Genomic DNA, 14,500 nt, shown 5'->3' on the forward strand with positions numbered 1-14,500 from the left:
TAAGCCGCTAAAGAGAACCTTGAAGTGGGAAAGAGGTGGGGAGTTAGGGAGTTTGGAGACCAAGATAAAGAACTTTGGTACCATGTTAGCCACTAATTGTTAGAGCAACACAAACAGATTGCTGGAGGAACTCGGGAAGTCTAGCAGCATCTATGGAGAAGTTAAGCAGTCAGTATTTCAGGCTAAGACACATTATCAGGATTCATTTTTGAGTCAGATAACGATTAAGTGATAAGTTAGTCAGGAAGGCTGGTTTTGTTCTGGGGTGGAATTGGATTCCATGGGTTTTGTGTCTGAGAGGAGGATGCTGCAGAAGCTGCAGGGCATTATTGACAATCCCTCTCACCCCCTTCATGACATACTGAACAAACAGAGGAGCACAATTAGTAGCAGATTAATTCCATGGTTGTTTTCTTTCATGGCTGCCAGTGAGGAAAACAAATCTCATATTGCACACTACCTTGACAATAAATACACTTTGACTTGAACTTTGAACCCTATTAAAAAGTTATAGTTATACTATAAAAAGTATAAAAACTTCCAATAAAAAGTTGCTCCTCAAGTTTCTATTTAGTTTTTCTCTCTAAACCTTAAACCTATAGCCTCACTCCTTCTATGCGTCTCATGCAGCTGTTTGAGATCAAATCTCAGTCTCCTATGCTCTGAGAAATAAATCCTACACTGTCTAACCTCTCCCTGTAACTTTGTCTTTCAAGTCTGAGTAATATCCTTGCAAATCTTTTCTGTAATCTTTGCTGTTTAATAATATCTTTTCTGGAGCAGGGCAACCAAAACTGAATACCCACGCCAAGTGTAGCCTCAGCTGTGCCCTGTACCAGTGCCTGGTCCATGACTTCCCTGCCTTCTTCAGCATTCTTTCCACCTGTGACTCCAATTTCATGAACCTTGAGCATGTACGCCAAGACCCTCTGTTTTACAACACTCTGCAGACCCTGAACTCACTGTGAAAGTCCCAGTTGAAATTGATTTTCTGAAATGCCGTCTTATCCAAATAAAAGTCCATTATCACAAATGACCTGACTTGGTCCAACCAAGCAGAGTTCACTGCCAAGAAGGTCCACCAGTGCCTTTACTTCCTGAGAAAACTAAAGAAATTTGGCCTGTCCACTAAAACCCTCAGTAATTTTTATAGATGCGCCGTAGAAAGCATTCTTCTAGGGTGCATCACAACCTGGTTTGGAAGTTTTCCTGTCCAAGACCAAAAGAAGCTGTAGAAGATTGTGAATACGGCACAGCACATCACACAAACCAATCTTCCGTTCTTTGTCTCACTTTACACTGCACACTGTCGGTGCAGTGCTGCCAGGATAATCAAGGACACGACCCCCCCAGCCAACACACTTTTCGTCCCTTTTCCCTCCGGGAGAAGGTTCAGGAGCTTGAAGACTCATATGGCCAGATTTGGGAACAGCTTCTTTCCAACTGTGATAAGACTGCTGAATGGATCCTGACCTGAATCTGGGCCATACCCTCCAAATATCCGGACCTGCCTCTCGGTTGTTTTTGCACTACCTTACTTTCCATTTTTCTATTTTCTATTTATGATTTATAACTTGTTTTTTAATATTTACTAATTTTTACTATTTTTAATATTTAATATTTGTAATCCGGGGGCGGAAGCACAGAATCAAATATCGCTATGATGATTATACATTCTAGTATCAATTGTTTGGAGACAATAAAGTATAAAGTATTTGCCATGCCTTGGTTCACTTCCTCAGCTTATCATGATTCTTCCTCTATTTTTGATTACCTTCTCCACTGACAGCATGTTGTAGTATCCTCAGCAAACTTGCTAGCAACCACTTGTACATTCTGATCCAAATTATTGATACATATGACAATAATGGGCCCTGAGGCATACTACCAGTCACAGGTCTTCAGTCGACAAAAAATCCCTTCTCCATCAATCTCTGCTTTCTATCATCAAGCCAATTGTGTGTCCAATTTGCCAGCCAAGGAGTCCATGTAATTCAACGTAACAGAACAGTCTACATATGAAACATTATCAAAGGTCCACATCAACCATGTCTACCACTCTAAACGTAGATTTTCTTGATCAGATCATCGAAAGGCATAATTTCCCATGCATAAAACTATGCCAACTACCCCCAATCAAACTCTCCTTCCAGATGTATGAATATGAGCATCCTCTCCAGTAGCTTACTTACCACAGATGTTGAACTTACTGATCTATCCCATATTTTTCTTTCCCACCCTACTTAGATTGAGGCACAGCATTTGCTACCATCCAATCTACGGCCAACTAATTATGATGTGATTAAGTCAGCCGGGGCTCCTGCAATTTGTTTTCCAGCCTTCTACAGTGTTGGAAAAAGCTGTTCAGACCATGGACTAGATTAGATTAGATGAAAATGTTAAATGAAGCTCTTGTTTCTGTGCCGTATGTAATTGAATCTCGTATTCCTCACATTGCGTATAACACCTAGATTTGCTCTGCCTACTGGGGTGAGTGCAATTTACTGTATTTGACATTGACATAGGACAGCATAGCCTAGGAACAGGCCTTTTGGCCCACAATATTGTGCTGAACCAGCTAAACACCAAATCAACCCCCACCCAAAAATTAATTTCTTCCACCCACATAAAGTACATATCCCTCCATCTTCCTCATATTCATGTGCCTATCTAAAGGTCCCTTAAAAACCTCTGATGTATTTCCTCTACCACCATACTAGGCAGCACATTCTAGGCATTCACCATTCCCTGAGTAAAAAAAAAACTTAATCTTCGCATCCCTTTCGAACATACCCCTTCTCACCTTCAATGCATACACTGTTGTATTAAATATTTCTACCCTGGAAAAAGGTACTCCCTATCTATTTTTTCTATCCCTCTCATAAACTTGTAAACCTCCTTCAGATCTCCACTCAGCCTCTGCTGCTTCAAAAAAAAACACACACAACCCAAATTTGTCTAGACTTTCATGATAACACACGACCATGAAGACAGCATTCTAATAAACCTCTTCTGCACCCTCTCCAAAGCTTCAACATCCTTCCGGTAGTGGGGCACCCAGAACTGTATGAGTACTCCAGACGTGGCCTAATCAGACGTAAATCAAGCTCCAACATTACTTCTTGACCTTCTAACTCAATGTCTCAACTCATAAAGCAAACATTCCATAACATTCTGAACCACCTTATCGATCTGTGGAGCCACTTTCATGGAGCGATGAACTTGGACTCCAAGATCTCTCTGCTCAGCAACACTGTTTTGCTATTAGCAGTGCACTGTCTCCTTGCATTTTCCCAACAAAGGTGCAACAGCTCACATTTATTTGGGTTAAACTCCATCTGCCAGTTCTCTGCTGATATCTGCAATGGATCTATATTGCATAATATTACACTGTCTTCTACAATATCCACAACTCCACCTATCTTGGTATCATCCATAAACATAACTCACTTATCTACATTTTCATCCAGGTCATTTATATCCAGCAGAGGTCCCAGCACAGATATCTGTGTTAACAGCACGAATTACAGACCTCCTGCCTGAATAAGTCCCTTCAACCACTACCCTTTGTGTGCTCTGTGCCAGACAAACAGCCAAATCCTCGTGGACCCCATGCATACTAATCTTCAGGATTAGCCTCACATGAGGGACACAGACAAACCCTTACTAAAATCCAAGGAGCAACATCCAGTGCCTTATCATCTTTGATCTCTCTCGTCACCTTGTCAAAACCGCAATCAAGTTGGTAAGACCTGATCTGACCAAACAATGATGTGCTGCCTTTTCTGAATTAGGCCATGGGTTCCAATTTTTCGTTTATCCTATCCCTAAGAATTTTCTCCAGCAATTTCCCTACAACTGATGTGAGACTTACCGGTCAGAGTTCCCAGCATTTTCCCTTGCTCCCTTTTGAAATAGAGGTACAACATTAGCCACTCGTTAGTCCCCCGAGCCCTCACCTGTGCCCATAGAGGACACTAACATACTGCTCAAGATCCCAGCAATCTTGTCTCTTGCCTCCTTCAATAACCTGTGATAATACCCATCATGCCCTGAGGACGTAGCCACGTTAATGTTCATTAGGAGACCCAACAATTCCTCCTCCTTGACCTCTAAGCACCTTAACATTCTCATGCACTCAGCAATGACCTCCTGTCCTCTATGTCGTCTTCTTTGTAAAATGCTGAAGCAAAGTACCCATTAAGTACTCACTAAGACTTTTTTAGCATTCACTCAATCAACTTAAAATGAATCTAAGCATTGGTTTATAGAGTTACAGAGTTATTCTACATGTAAGGAAGCTCTTCAACGCAACTTGCCTAATTGATCTCGTCCTATCTGCCTGCACTTGCCTCATATCCCATCAAATAGGGCTCATATCCCACTAAATATTTCCAGTATAATGTAACGAACACATCTTAAAATTGTAACTGCATCCGCCTCCAGAATCGTCTGTAAACCCGTTCCACATACGCTCCTGCCTTTGCTTGAAATGTTTGCTGCTCGGGTCATCATGAAGTCTTTCCTCTCTCATCTTAGGTCTGTCTTCTAGTTTTAGACGGGATCATTTGGGAAAGTGGGAAAATGAATAGGGAATGGGATTTAACTCAGTTAAGTATGGAGTGATGCATTTTAATAAGGTAAATCAGGCTAGAACATGCAGAACACAGTGACTATTGCGTTCTGGGAATTTTTGTTGACAGAGGCACCAAGGGATGTCTGAAAGTTGCAACATAGGTAGACAGGGATTCAAGGATGCTTATAGCATAATTGCCTTCAGTTTCCATGGAAAGAGTTGAAAATAAACTACAGGTAGTACTTCAGATTTATGAATATTCAGAAGAATTCCGATAAAAAGTTATCAAGAATGTAAAACATTAATGCCATTTCTCTGTGGACCCACTCAATACTTGCAAACTGGATTATAGAAATAAAAAAAATGCAATAAAACTGTCAGTAAAACATGTGCCTTAATGCTCAGTTCTTAGAAAAACCGAGATAAAAATAAACCTGCTATGATGCAAGGAGCACTATGATTGGAGTGGAACTTGATCACCTCCAGTTATTGCTCTGCCGAAATCCATTCTTACAGATGCTTAATTCAAAAATCCGAAGCACCGCTTCCACCACCTGCCCCGACTCGCAGATATTCCACGGATTAGATGAGCAGTGTGCGCACTGGCGTTGCTTTCATTGTTTCAGCTGGCTCCCTTCCATGCCCCCACACTGTCCCAGAACGATTTTATCTCATCCACCCTATCAATTCCATAACTATCCTTGCCAACCAGTATCTACAACAGGATATATCGACCCGCCATTCATTAGCGTCAGTGGAATTATCGAATTATAGATTGCATACGATTAAGTCAGTAATACAAATTGAACAGTTTCATTTCCGTTTTAATAATAGCATGTAAAAACTTTCCCGTGTGTCATTGGTACAAGTGATAAACTTGTTTATTTTCATGATGCACAGGCTCGTCATGTTTAAGAAAAAAAAAGAGGTTTGCTAAACACAAGGCAGACGTGTGGTTTTGTAATATGGAAGTACTACTCCTTAAGTTAACATTACAACTTACGTTGGAGTTTCAGTGGGCAATGTACCAGAGTCATAAACTGCTGCCTAAATTTGCTCTGAGTTACTGCATAAATAAACGTGTTAGTGCAGTAACTGAAAAGCAGGAGCATATTAGCACTTTCTACAAAAATGCCTTTGATTTGGAAATCGCCTGTAATTTTCTTGTAGAGGAATAGCGCAAGATACGTCACCCACAGCAAGATGAAACTACCGGAAATGGCAAAGAGCAAAATCATAGACCTTTTTCTACTCTCCATTTCTGGGTCTTTGTGATTCTCCCCATTACTTTGCCCACGGAGTCTCCTGCGAGCCCTGTTGGCTGCGAGAATATGCCTGGCTGTTAGGACGTTCAATAAGAGAATAAGAAAAAACGCGAGACAAGGGGTCAAGATATGTGAGGACCAATCAAAGATTTTCCAAAGAAGCGATGTATAACGGGCTAACTTCTCTCTGCAATACCATGGGACATTGTCAATAACATAGATCGGTACGTGCATAAAATACCAAGGTATGCTTTTCACGCATCCCACAGTGCAGACCGTTCCTATAACATATGCCGCCGTTTTCTCGGTGCAATATTTTGTTTTCAGATTCTGGCAACAGATGGCTACAAATCGATCGAAGGTAAAAGCGACTGTTAACCAAACGGAGCTGTCCCTTGTGACATGGTTTAAAGTAATGCTGACACTGCAAACGGGAGTAATAAACATGAAACTGCCAGGAAAATAAATGCCAGGAAGCCGATTTAATAAAACAGCAGTGATGATAACCAGAAGATCCGTCACCGCCATGGCTACGAGGTACCGAGTGATACATCTTGAGAGTCCACACTTTCCTCTGCACAGGATCAGAATGGCCGTGAAATTAACTGTATATTATGAGAGAGAGAGAGAAAGAGAGAGAGTGAATAAAAATGAGGAGTAAGAGAAATCAATCACAGCAGAAGTAAAACAGTGACCGAAATTCTCTAAAGATTTCACAACACAAGTTAGATCCAAATGTAGGCACTGAAATAACTAACGTCGCTGTTAAAATGCCACGCTTCATTCTTGATATTTTTATTATGCATAATTCCGATATGTTATTGTAATTGTAGCAGGGAATAGAAAATTGATAACATAAGTTAACAAAGTCAGTGAAAAATGCAGCTGACGTTGCTAAAATAGAAACAATACATAACATGATTACATTGACGATAGCAAACGCTGAAATAACATTGACCAGGCTCAGCGCTAATATGCGTAATGTGAGATTTGCAACGTAAAACTTTCCAAAATATGCACGTATCAGTGCCACACCATTGCTCCCGCACTACCTATACCCTTATATATGTCCCATCTTAACCTCATATGCTCCAGGGAAGACGGGTCTACCCTCTGTAATCTCTCCTCATCAATGGAACGCTCCCTGCCAGGCAGGATTCTGATGAATCTCTTCACCTAAATATTATATCCACCCAGTTCCCATCTGCCACTATGAGTATATTACCACAGTGGAGATAGCATCCGCCGCATATTAAACCCATTGCAGTTCCTTGCCGAGAATACTCCAAAGTCATGTTCCACGACGACCAAGAAGGCTACAGCTACATGGAGAAAATTAGCATTTTCAGTTTCTCTTCCGATTTGCACACCTCTTGGACTTACTAATTTTACATTCTTCATTGCAGGTCTAAACCAGGGACACACTTCTTAACACATAATGGACTGCTGCTGTTTAAGAGGGCCACCCACATTCTCCTTGCCAGAACAATTAGCAATGGCGTAAATTCTGCCTTACCAGGGACGTCCAATTATCAACATTAAACAAAACCGGCCACTCAGGTTTTCGAGACTGCTTCACGCAGAACTTCATAAAAAGTGATCTGTGACTCAACTCCGTATGTATACGATACATATAAGAGAGAGAGAGAGAGATGCTAATCATCAAAAATTAATCAGTTGAGGAGTGATTTGGAATTTGCCTCGCCATAACAGCTATTGTGGCTTCCAAAATTCTAGACGACTTCGTGAAGAATTCCTTTCTAACCATCTCTTCACGTATGAGGTTTATTTCTAAATGTACTAACTTTTCTAACATTGTCTTGATTCCCACGACAGGTGAACTGGCTATCTTTATTATATCAAATCCTCAATTGCTTTCAAATTCCTCTCCATTGAAAGGACTAAAATAAGCAAATTATGCAAATGTTCCTAAAACTTCAATCGCTAAATCTCCGGGGGTGAATGGATTCTGGAATTTTCTCAAGATTAATGTGCACGCACATCACTGGGGTGTAAGCTTATTAGGGTGTGCTATACCCGGAACTCGAGAATGTGCTATGCGCATTGCTGTAGGGCAGTGCAACTCAGTTCCGTCATTTACATTTGTTTCAACTTGTATGAACTGTAACTTCATAAAAATGCAGAAAACCCGCTGGAATACCTCACCTGGAATAGCAATAACAGCAAGAGCAGTGTAGTAAAAGGCGTAGATCGGCCCTCTCGGCGGCGCATGCATTTTCTCCGGTAATCAGTAATCTCGAGACCACTTGCTCGATTTCAAAAGGATTCTTATTTAACCGATGTCAAAGCACCGGAGACACAATTATGCAGTGTTACTATTCACAGTTGAACTCATTACACATGCATATTCGGTGACATCACAATGGTAGACACAGCCGTGAAAAAAACATGCGAGCTTATATTAGCATCAGGGTTAATTGCATTGTTTAAATAAATTATGCAATCAATTTCACTTTTATATGATTCCAAAAGACGATGTTTCCCAGTTTTAATATGGAATATATTTGTATTTTCTAAAGGGGGGGGGGGGAGTGGAAATGCAGGAATCTGAGATGCAGACGGACTTCAGAGTCCTTGCGCAGAACATCCTGAAGGGTAACTTGCAGGTCGAGTCGGTGGTGAGGAAGGCAAATGCCAAGCTAGCATTCATTTCAATAGGTCTGGAATTCAGAAGCAAGGTTGTGAAAGTGAGGCTTTATAAGGCACTAGTGAGGCTTCACCTCGAGTATTGAGAACAGTTTGGCTCTCTCATCTTGGAATAGATGTCCTGGCATTGGAGAGGGTTCAGAGGAGTTTCACAAGGATGATTCCAGGCATGAAAGTTTTATCACACGAGGAACGTTTGATGGCTCTGTGTCTGTACTCGATGGAATTTAGAAGGATGAGGGGGGGATCTCATTGAAACAGTTCGAGTGTTGGAAGGCCTAGACAGAGTAGATGTGGAAAGGATGTTTCCCATGGTGGGAAAATCTAGGACAAATCTGAATAGAGGGGTTCCCTTTCAAAACAGAGATGCAGAGAAATTTCTTCAGTCAAGGAGTGGTGAATTTGTGGAATTCGTTTCCACATGCAGCTGTGGAGACCAGGACGTTGGGTGTATTTAAGACAGAGATTGATAGATTGTTGATTGGACATGGCATCAAGCATTATGGGCAGAAGGCCAGTAACTGGGGTTAAGGAGGATATTGGAAAAAAAAGGATCAGCCATGATTGAATGGTGGAACAGACTCGATGAGCCAGATGGCCTAATTCTGCTCCTATGTCTTATGGTCTGATGGTCCTATAACGTTTTAGCACCGTGTGTTATAATAATGCAGTAGCAATGTCTGCTTACTGAGGTTACTTCAGAGATTTACAAATAGTATCAAGCTGTGAAACATAACTTCAAAAGAGTAAAACTATGTATATCACTGGTCTGTAAAGAAGTCCCCATTTGCAAACATACATGAAGAGTAGGAATTGACTCTGTATGTTCTAACGTCTCGCAAATCATGAATGATCTTCTCCCTAGCTATTAGTTTGACCAGCTTCCATATCCTTTGATGCTTGCTACTTTCACATCGTCCTAAGGAAGCAGGAGCGCCAGATCTTGCTGGTATAGTTACCCCAAGGGTCCATATAATTGATGTCTGCCTATCAGTCTTCAGTTAAAAAATTACTTATAAAATACATTTAGAAGCAATATGTAGAGACAACATTGTCGTTTGCAATTATTGATCCGCGAAGCTCAGAGCTGTAAGAGTGATTATAGAAGTATCGAAGAGACAGCTCATTATGAAGGCTTGAGAAATGGTGAAATACAGGAGACAGCGAGAGAGAATAAGCTAAAGTGATGACGGAGGTAGCAGGAAGCAGTTTTGTATTGGAGGACTAATAAATGGGAGTCCAATTTAATGCGAAATTGCAGGCAGGAAAAGGACGAAAGACACAGATTGTGTGGTGGGAATTTGAAATAAAAGAGGGGGTGATACCTGAAACATTTGAAATCAATAAACCTGAAAGCTGCAATGTGCCAAATCAGGACATTATTTATTATTTGATCTAACATCTTCAATAAAATCGCATAAGGCTAAAGACAGTCTGTTGGGTAAGCCTGACAGTTAACTTTATAGGGTAATAGAATTATAGTGTCGTAGTCACATAATCATTGAGCCGTACAGACCGACCTCTGAGCGCTAATCCGCCACAATTTTAGTACTCTACATACCCACATACCATGGACTGAATAGGCTATGGCCTTCGATGACTAAGACATTTCAGTTCTTGCTTAGATATCTCTTAAATATGATCAGGACCGCGCTTCAATTACTCTCTCGGGCACTCAATTCCAAGTACTCTTCATTCTCTGTGTGAACAATATCAGCCTCATATCATATTTGACGTTACCGCCGCCTCTCTCCCCTTGTTTTCATGGAGGCACATATTCAAAGGACAGGGAAACAGGCTCTTCGGTTTTGCCTATGTCGATCACTATGCCCATTTACACCCACCCCACTTGCTTAGGCCAGTTTCACATTACTCTAATGTTTTCATATTCATGCAGCCACCTGTCTTATCAATGATGTTGACGTACCAGCTTCAACTGCTTCGTCTGGCAGCTCATTCAATATACGGACGAAGAAAAAGTTGTCATTAATTTTCGTATCAAATCTCACTCTAAACCTTATCAGATCGACTGCGAGAATGTGGCAAGTGCACATGCAACTGATTCATCATCCGATCCCCCGGCAGCATTCATGTTTGCCACGTTCTTGCAACTGATCCGATGGCAAGCGAATACACAATAAACCCATTTGGCTTCCAACGCGCGAATGGCTGTCTTTTCGACCGCGATTTTTCGTTTTATCTTTCTATATCTCTCTCTATCTCTATACCTCTTTAATTTCTCTCCCTCCCTCTCTCTCTCTCTCTCTCTCTCTCTCTCTCTCTTTCTCTCTATCTCTCTCTATCTGCTCTATCTGTCCAATCTTTCTCTCTTTCTCTATCTGTCCTCTCTCTCTCTATCCAATCTCTCTCTCCAATCTCTTTCTCCAATCTAGAACCATAGAACATTACAGCTCAGAAACAGGCCTTTTGGCCCTTCTTGGCTGTGCCGAACCATTTTTCTGCCTCATCCCACTGACATGCACCTGAACCATATCCTTCCATACACCTCTCATCCATGTACCTGTCCAAGTTTTTAAATGTTAAAAGTGAGCCCGCATTTACCACTTCATCTAGAAGCTCATTCTGCACTCCCACCACTCTCTGTGTGAAGAAGCCCCCTCTAATGTTCCCTTTAAACTTTTCCCCCTTCACCCTTAACCCATGTCCTCTGGTTTTTTTCTCCTCTTGCCTCAATGGAAAAAGCCTGCTTGCATTCACTCTATCTATACTCATCATAATTTTATATACCTCTATTAAATCTCCCCTCATTCTTCTATGCTCCAGGGAATAAAGTCCTAACCTATTCGACCTTTCTCTGTAATTCAGTTTCTCAAGTCCCAGCAACATCCTTGTAAACCTTCTCTGCACTATTTCAATCTTATTAATATCTTTCCTGTAATTTGGTGAACAAAACTGCTCACAATACTCCAAATACGAGAATATCAATATTAATACGAGAATTCGAGGTTAATGACCCTAGCCTTGCTAGTTCTTCAGGATAAAAGGTTATACTAGCACCTCCATCATCCCACAAGCAGAGGAACCATTCGGTCAGTGATTCCCCAGACCTTCGTTTAAAACGAGCAGCCATCTCAGATAGCTCCTCATCATTATACTTCTTGTACTCGAGAGTCACATTAAATTTTGGAGGCTGGCCAGTGATATGTTCTACAGTTCCTGATATATTGGGAACTGACTTACAGTATATCAACAAAGAATGTGTTGCCTATGCTGTCTGAGGACCTGGCTGAGCTTGAAACAAAACTTTTCCTTCCCCTTAACTGCTTCTCTCTCCAATCTCTCTCTCTCTCTCTCTCTCTCTCTCTCCAATCTTTCTCTCTCTCTCCAATTTCGCACCCCCCTCTCTCTCTCCCCCTCTCTCCAATCGCTCTCTCTCTCTGGTTTTTGCAGTTTAATGACAGCTTTTCTGGAGCAGGGCAACCAAAACTGAATACCTACTCCCAGTGTAGCCTTACCTGTGCCCTGTACCAGTGCCTGCTCCATGACTTTCCTGCGTTTACACTTAATGCCCTGCTATATGAGGGCCAGAATGTGAAAACCCTTCTTCACCATTCTATCCACCTGTGACTCCACTTGAGCATATACTCCAATGCCCTCGGTACTACAACACTCTGCAGCCCCTGCATTCACTGTGAAAGTCCCAGCTGAATATGATTTTCTGAAATGCCATCTTATCCAAATTAAAATCGATTTGCCATGCCTTGGTTTATTTCCTCAGTTTATCATGATTCCTCCTGTATTTTTGATAATCTTCTTCACTGACAACCTATTGCAGTATCATCAGCAAACTTACTAAGAACCACTTGCACATTCTGATCTAAATCGTTGATACTGATGACAATAATGAGCTAAACTCTGACCCTGGAGGCATACCACTAATCATCGGTCTTCAGTCCATTGAAAAATCCTTTCTATATCGATCCCTGCTTTCTACAATCAAGCCAATTGTGTATCCAATTAGCCAGCTAAGGAGTCCATATAATTCAATGTAACAGAGCAGTCTACATGTGAAACATTATCAAAGGTCCACATAAACCATGTCTACCGCCCTAAACATCGATTTTCTTGATCAGATCATCAAAAGTGTAATCTCCCATGCAAAAAATTTTGCCAACTACCCCCAATCAAACTCTCTTTCCATATGTATGAATATCAACATCCTCCCCAGTAGCTTACTGAGATGGACGTAGACTTGCCAGTGTATCCCATGTTTTTCTTTCCTGCCCTACTTAAACTGAGGCACAACATTTGCTCCCCTCCACTCTACAGCTGCCTAATTATGATGTGATTAACAACAGGAATTCTGCAGATGCTGGAAATTCTGGCAACACACATCAAAGTTGCTGGTGAACGCAGCAGGCCAGGCAGCATCTCTAGGAAGAGGTACAGTCGACGTTTCAGGCCGAGACCCTTTGTCAAGACTATGAAGGGTCTCGGCCTGAAACGTCGACTGTACCTCTTCCTAGAGAAGCTGCCTGGCCTGCTGCGTTCACCAGCAACTTTGATGTATGATGTGATTATGTCAGCAAAAGCTCCTCCAATTTGTTTTCCAGCCTCCTACAGTGTTGTTGGATAAATGTGGTCTAGCTGTGGACTAGATTAGGTTAGATGCAAATGTTAGTCAGTGTGGACTAGCTGGGCAATGCTCTTGTTTCTGTGCTGTATGGCTTTATGTAATTGAATCTTGTATTCCTCACAGATGGCGTAAAACACCTAGATATGCTCTGCCTACAAGATGACTGAAATTCACTGCATTTCAGCGATATAGACATAGGACAGCATAGCACAGGAAAAGGCCTTTTGGTCCACAATATTGTGCTCAAACAGCTAAACAGTAAATCAACACCCCGCCCCACCAAGTCTAATCCCTCCCACCTACACAATGTCCATATGTTTCTATCTTCCTCATATTCATATGCCCATCTAAAAGTCTCTTTAAAGCCTATTTGCATTTACCACCATACCGGGTAGCACATTCTAGGCATCTGCCACTCTGAGTAAAGAAAAACTTAGCCCTCACATCCCCTTTGAATCTACCCCTTCTCACCTTCAAAGCATGCCCTCTTGTATTAAATAATTCCACCCTAGAAAAAGATACTCCCTACCTACTTTATCTATGGCTTCATAAACTTGTAAATCTCCTTCAGATCTCTACTCAGACTCCACTGCTCCAACAAAACACAACTCAGGTTTGTCTAGCCGCTCATAATAACACATGCCCAGGAAGACAGCATTCTGCTAAACCTCTCCTGCAATCTCTCCAAAGCATCAACATTCTTCCTATAGTGGGGCAACCAGAACTGTCTGAATAGTCCAGATGTGGCCTATTCAGATGTAAATAAAGTCCCAACATTACTTCTTAACTTTTGAACTCAACGCCTTGACTAATAAAGCAAGCATTCCTTAACCCTTCTCAATCACCTTATCAATCTGTGAAGCCACTTTCAAAGAAACATAGAAACATAGAAAACCTACAGCACGATAAAGGTCCTTTGGCCCACAATTCTGTGTCGCGCATGTACTTACTTTAGAAATTACCCAAGGATTCCTATAGCTCTCTATTTTTCTAAGCTTCATGTACCTATGTGGGAGTTTCTTAAAAGACTCTATCATATCTGCTTCCACCACCGTCGCCGGCAGTTTATTCCACGCACTCATCACTCTCTGCATAAAAGAAGTTACCGCTGATATCTCCTCTATACCTACTTCTAAGCAACTTGAAACTGTATCCTCTCCTGTTAGCTATTTGAACCCTGGGAAAACGCCTTTGACTATCCACATGTTCAATGCCTGTCATCAACTTACACAGCTCTATCAGGTCACCTCTTATTGTTCGCCGCTCCAAGAAGAAAAGGCTGAGTTCACTCAACCTATTCTCATAAGACATGCTCCCCAATCCAGGCAACATCTTTGTAAATATCCTCTGCACTCTTCCTATAGTTTCCACATCCTTCCTGTAGTGAGGTGGCCA

The sequence above is a fragment of the Mobula hypostoma genome, chromosome 10, assembly GCF_963921235.1.
Source record: "Mobula hypostoma chromosome 10, sMobHyp1.1, whole genome shotgun sequence".
Lineage (NCBI taxonomy): Eukaryota > Metazoa > Chordata > Chondrichthyes > Myliobatiformes > Myliobatidae > Mobula > Mobula hypostoma.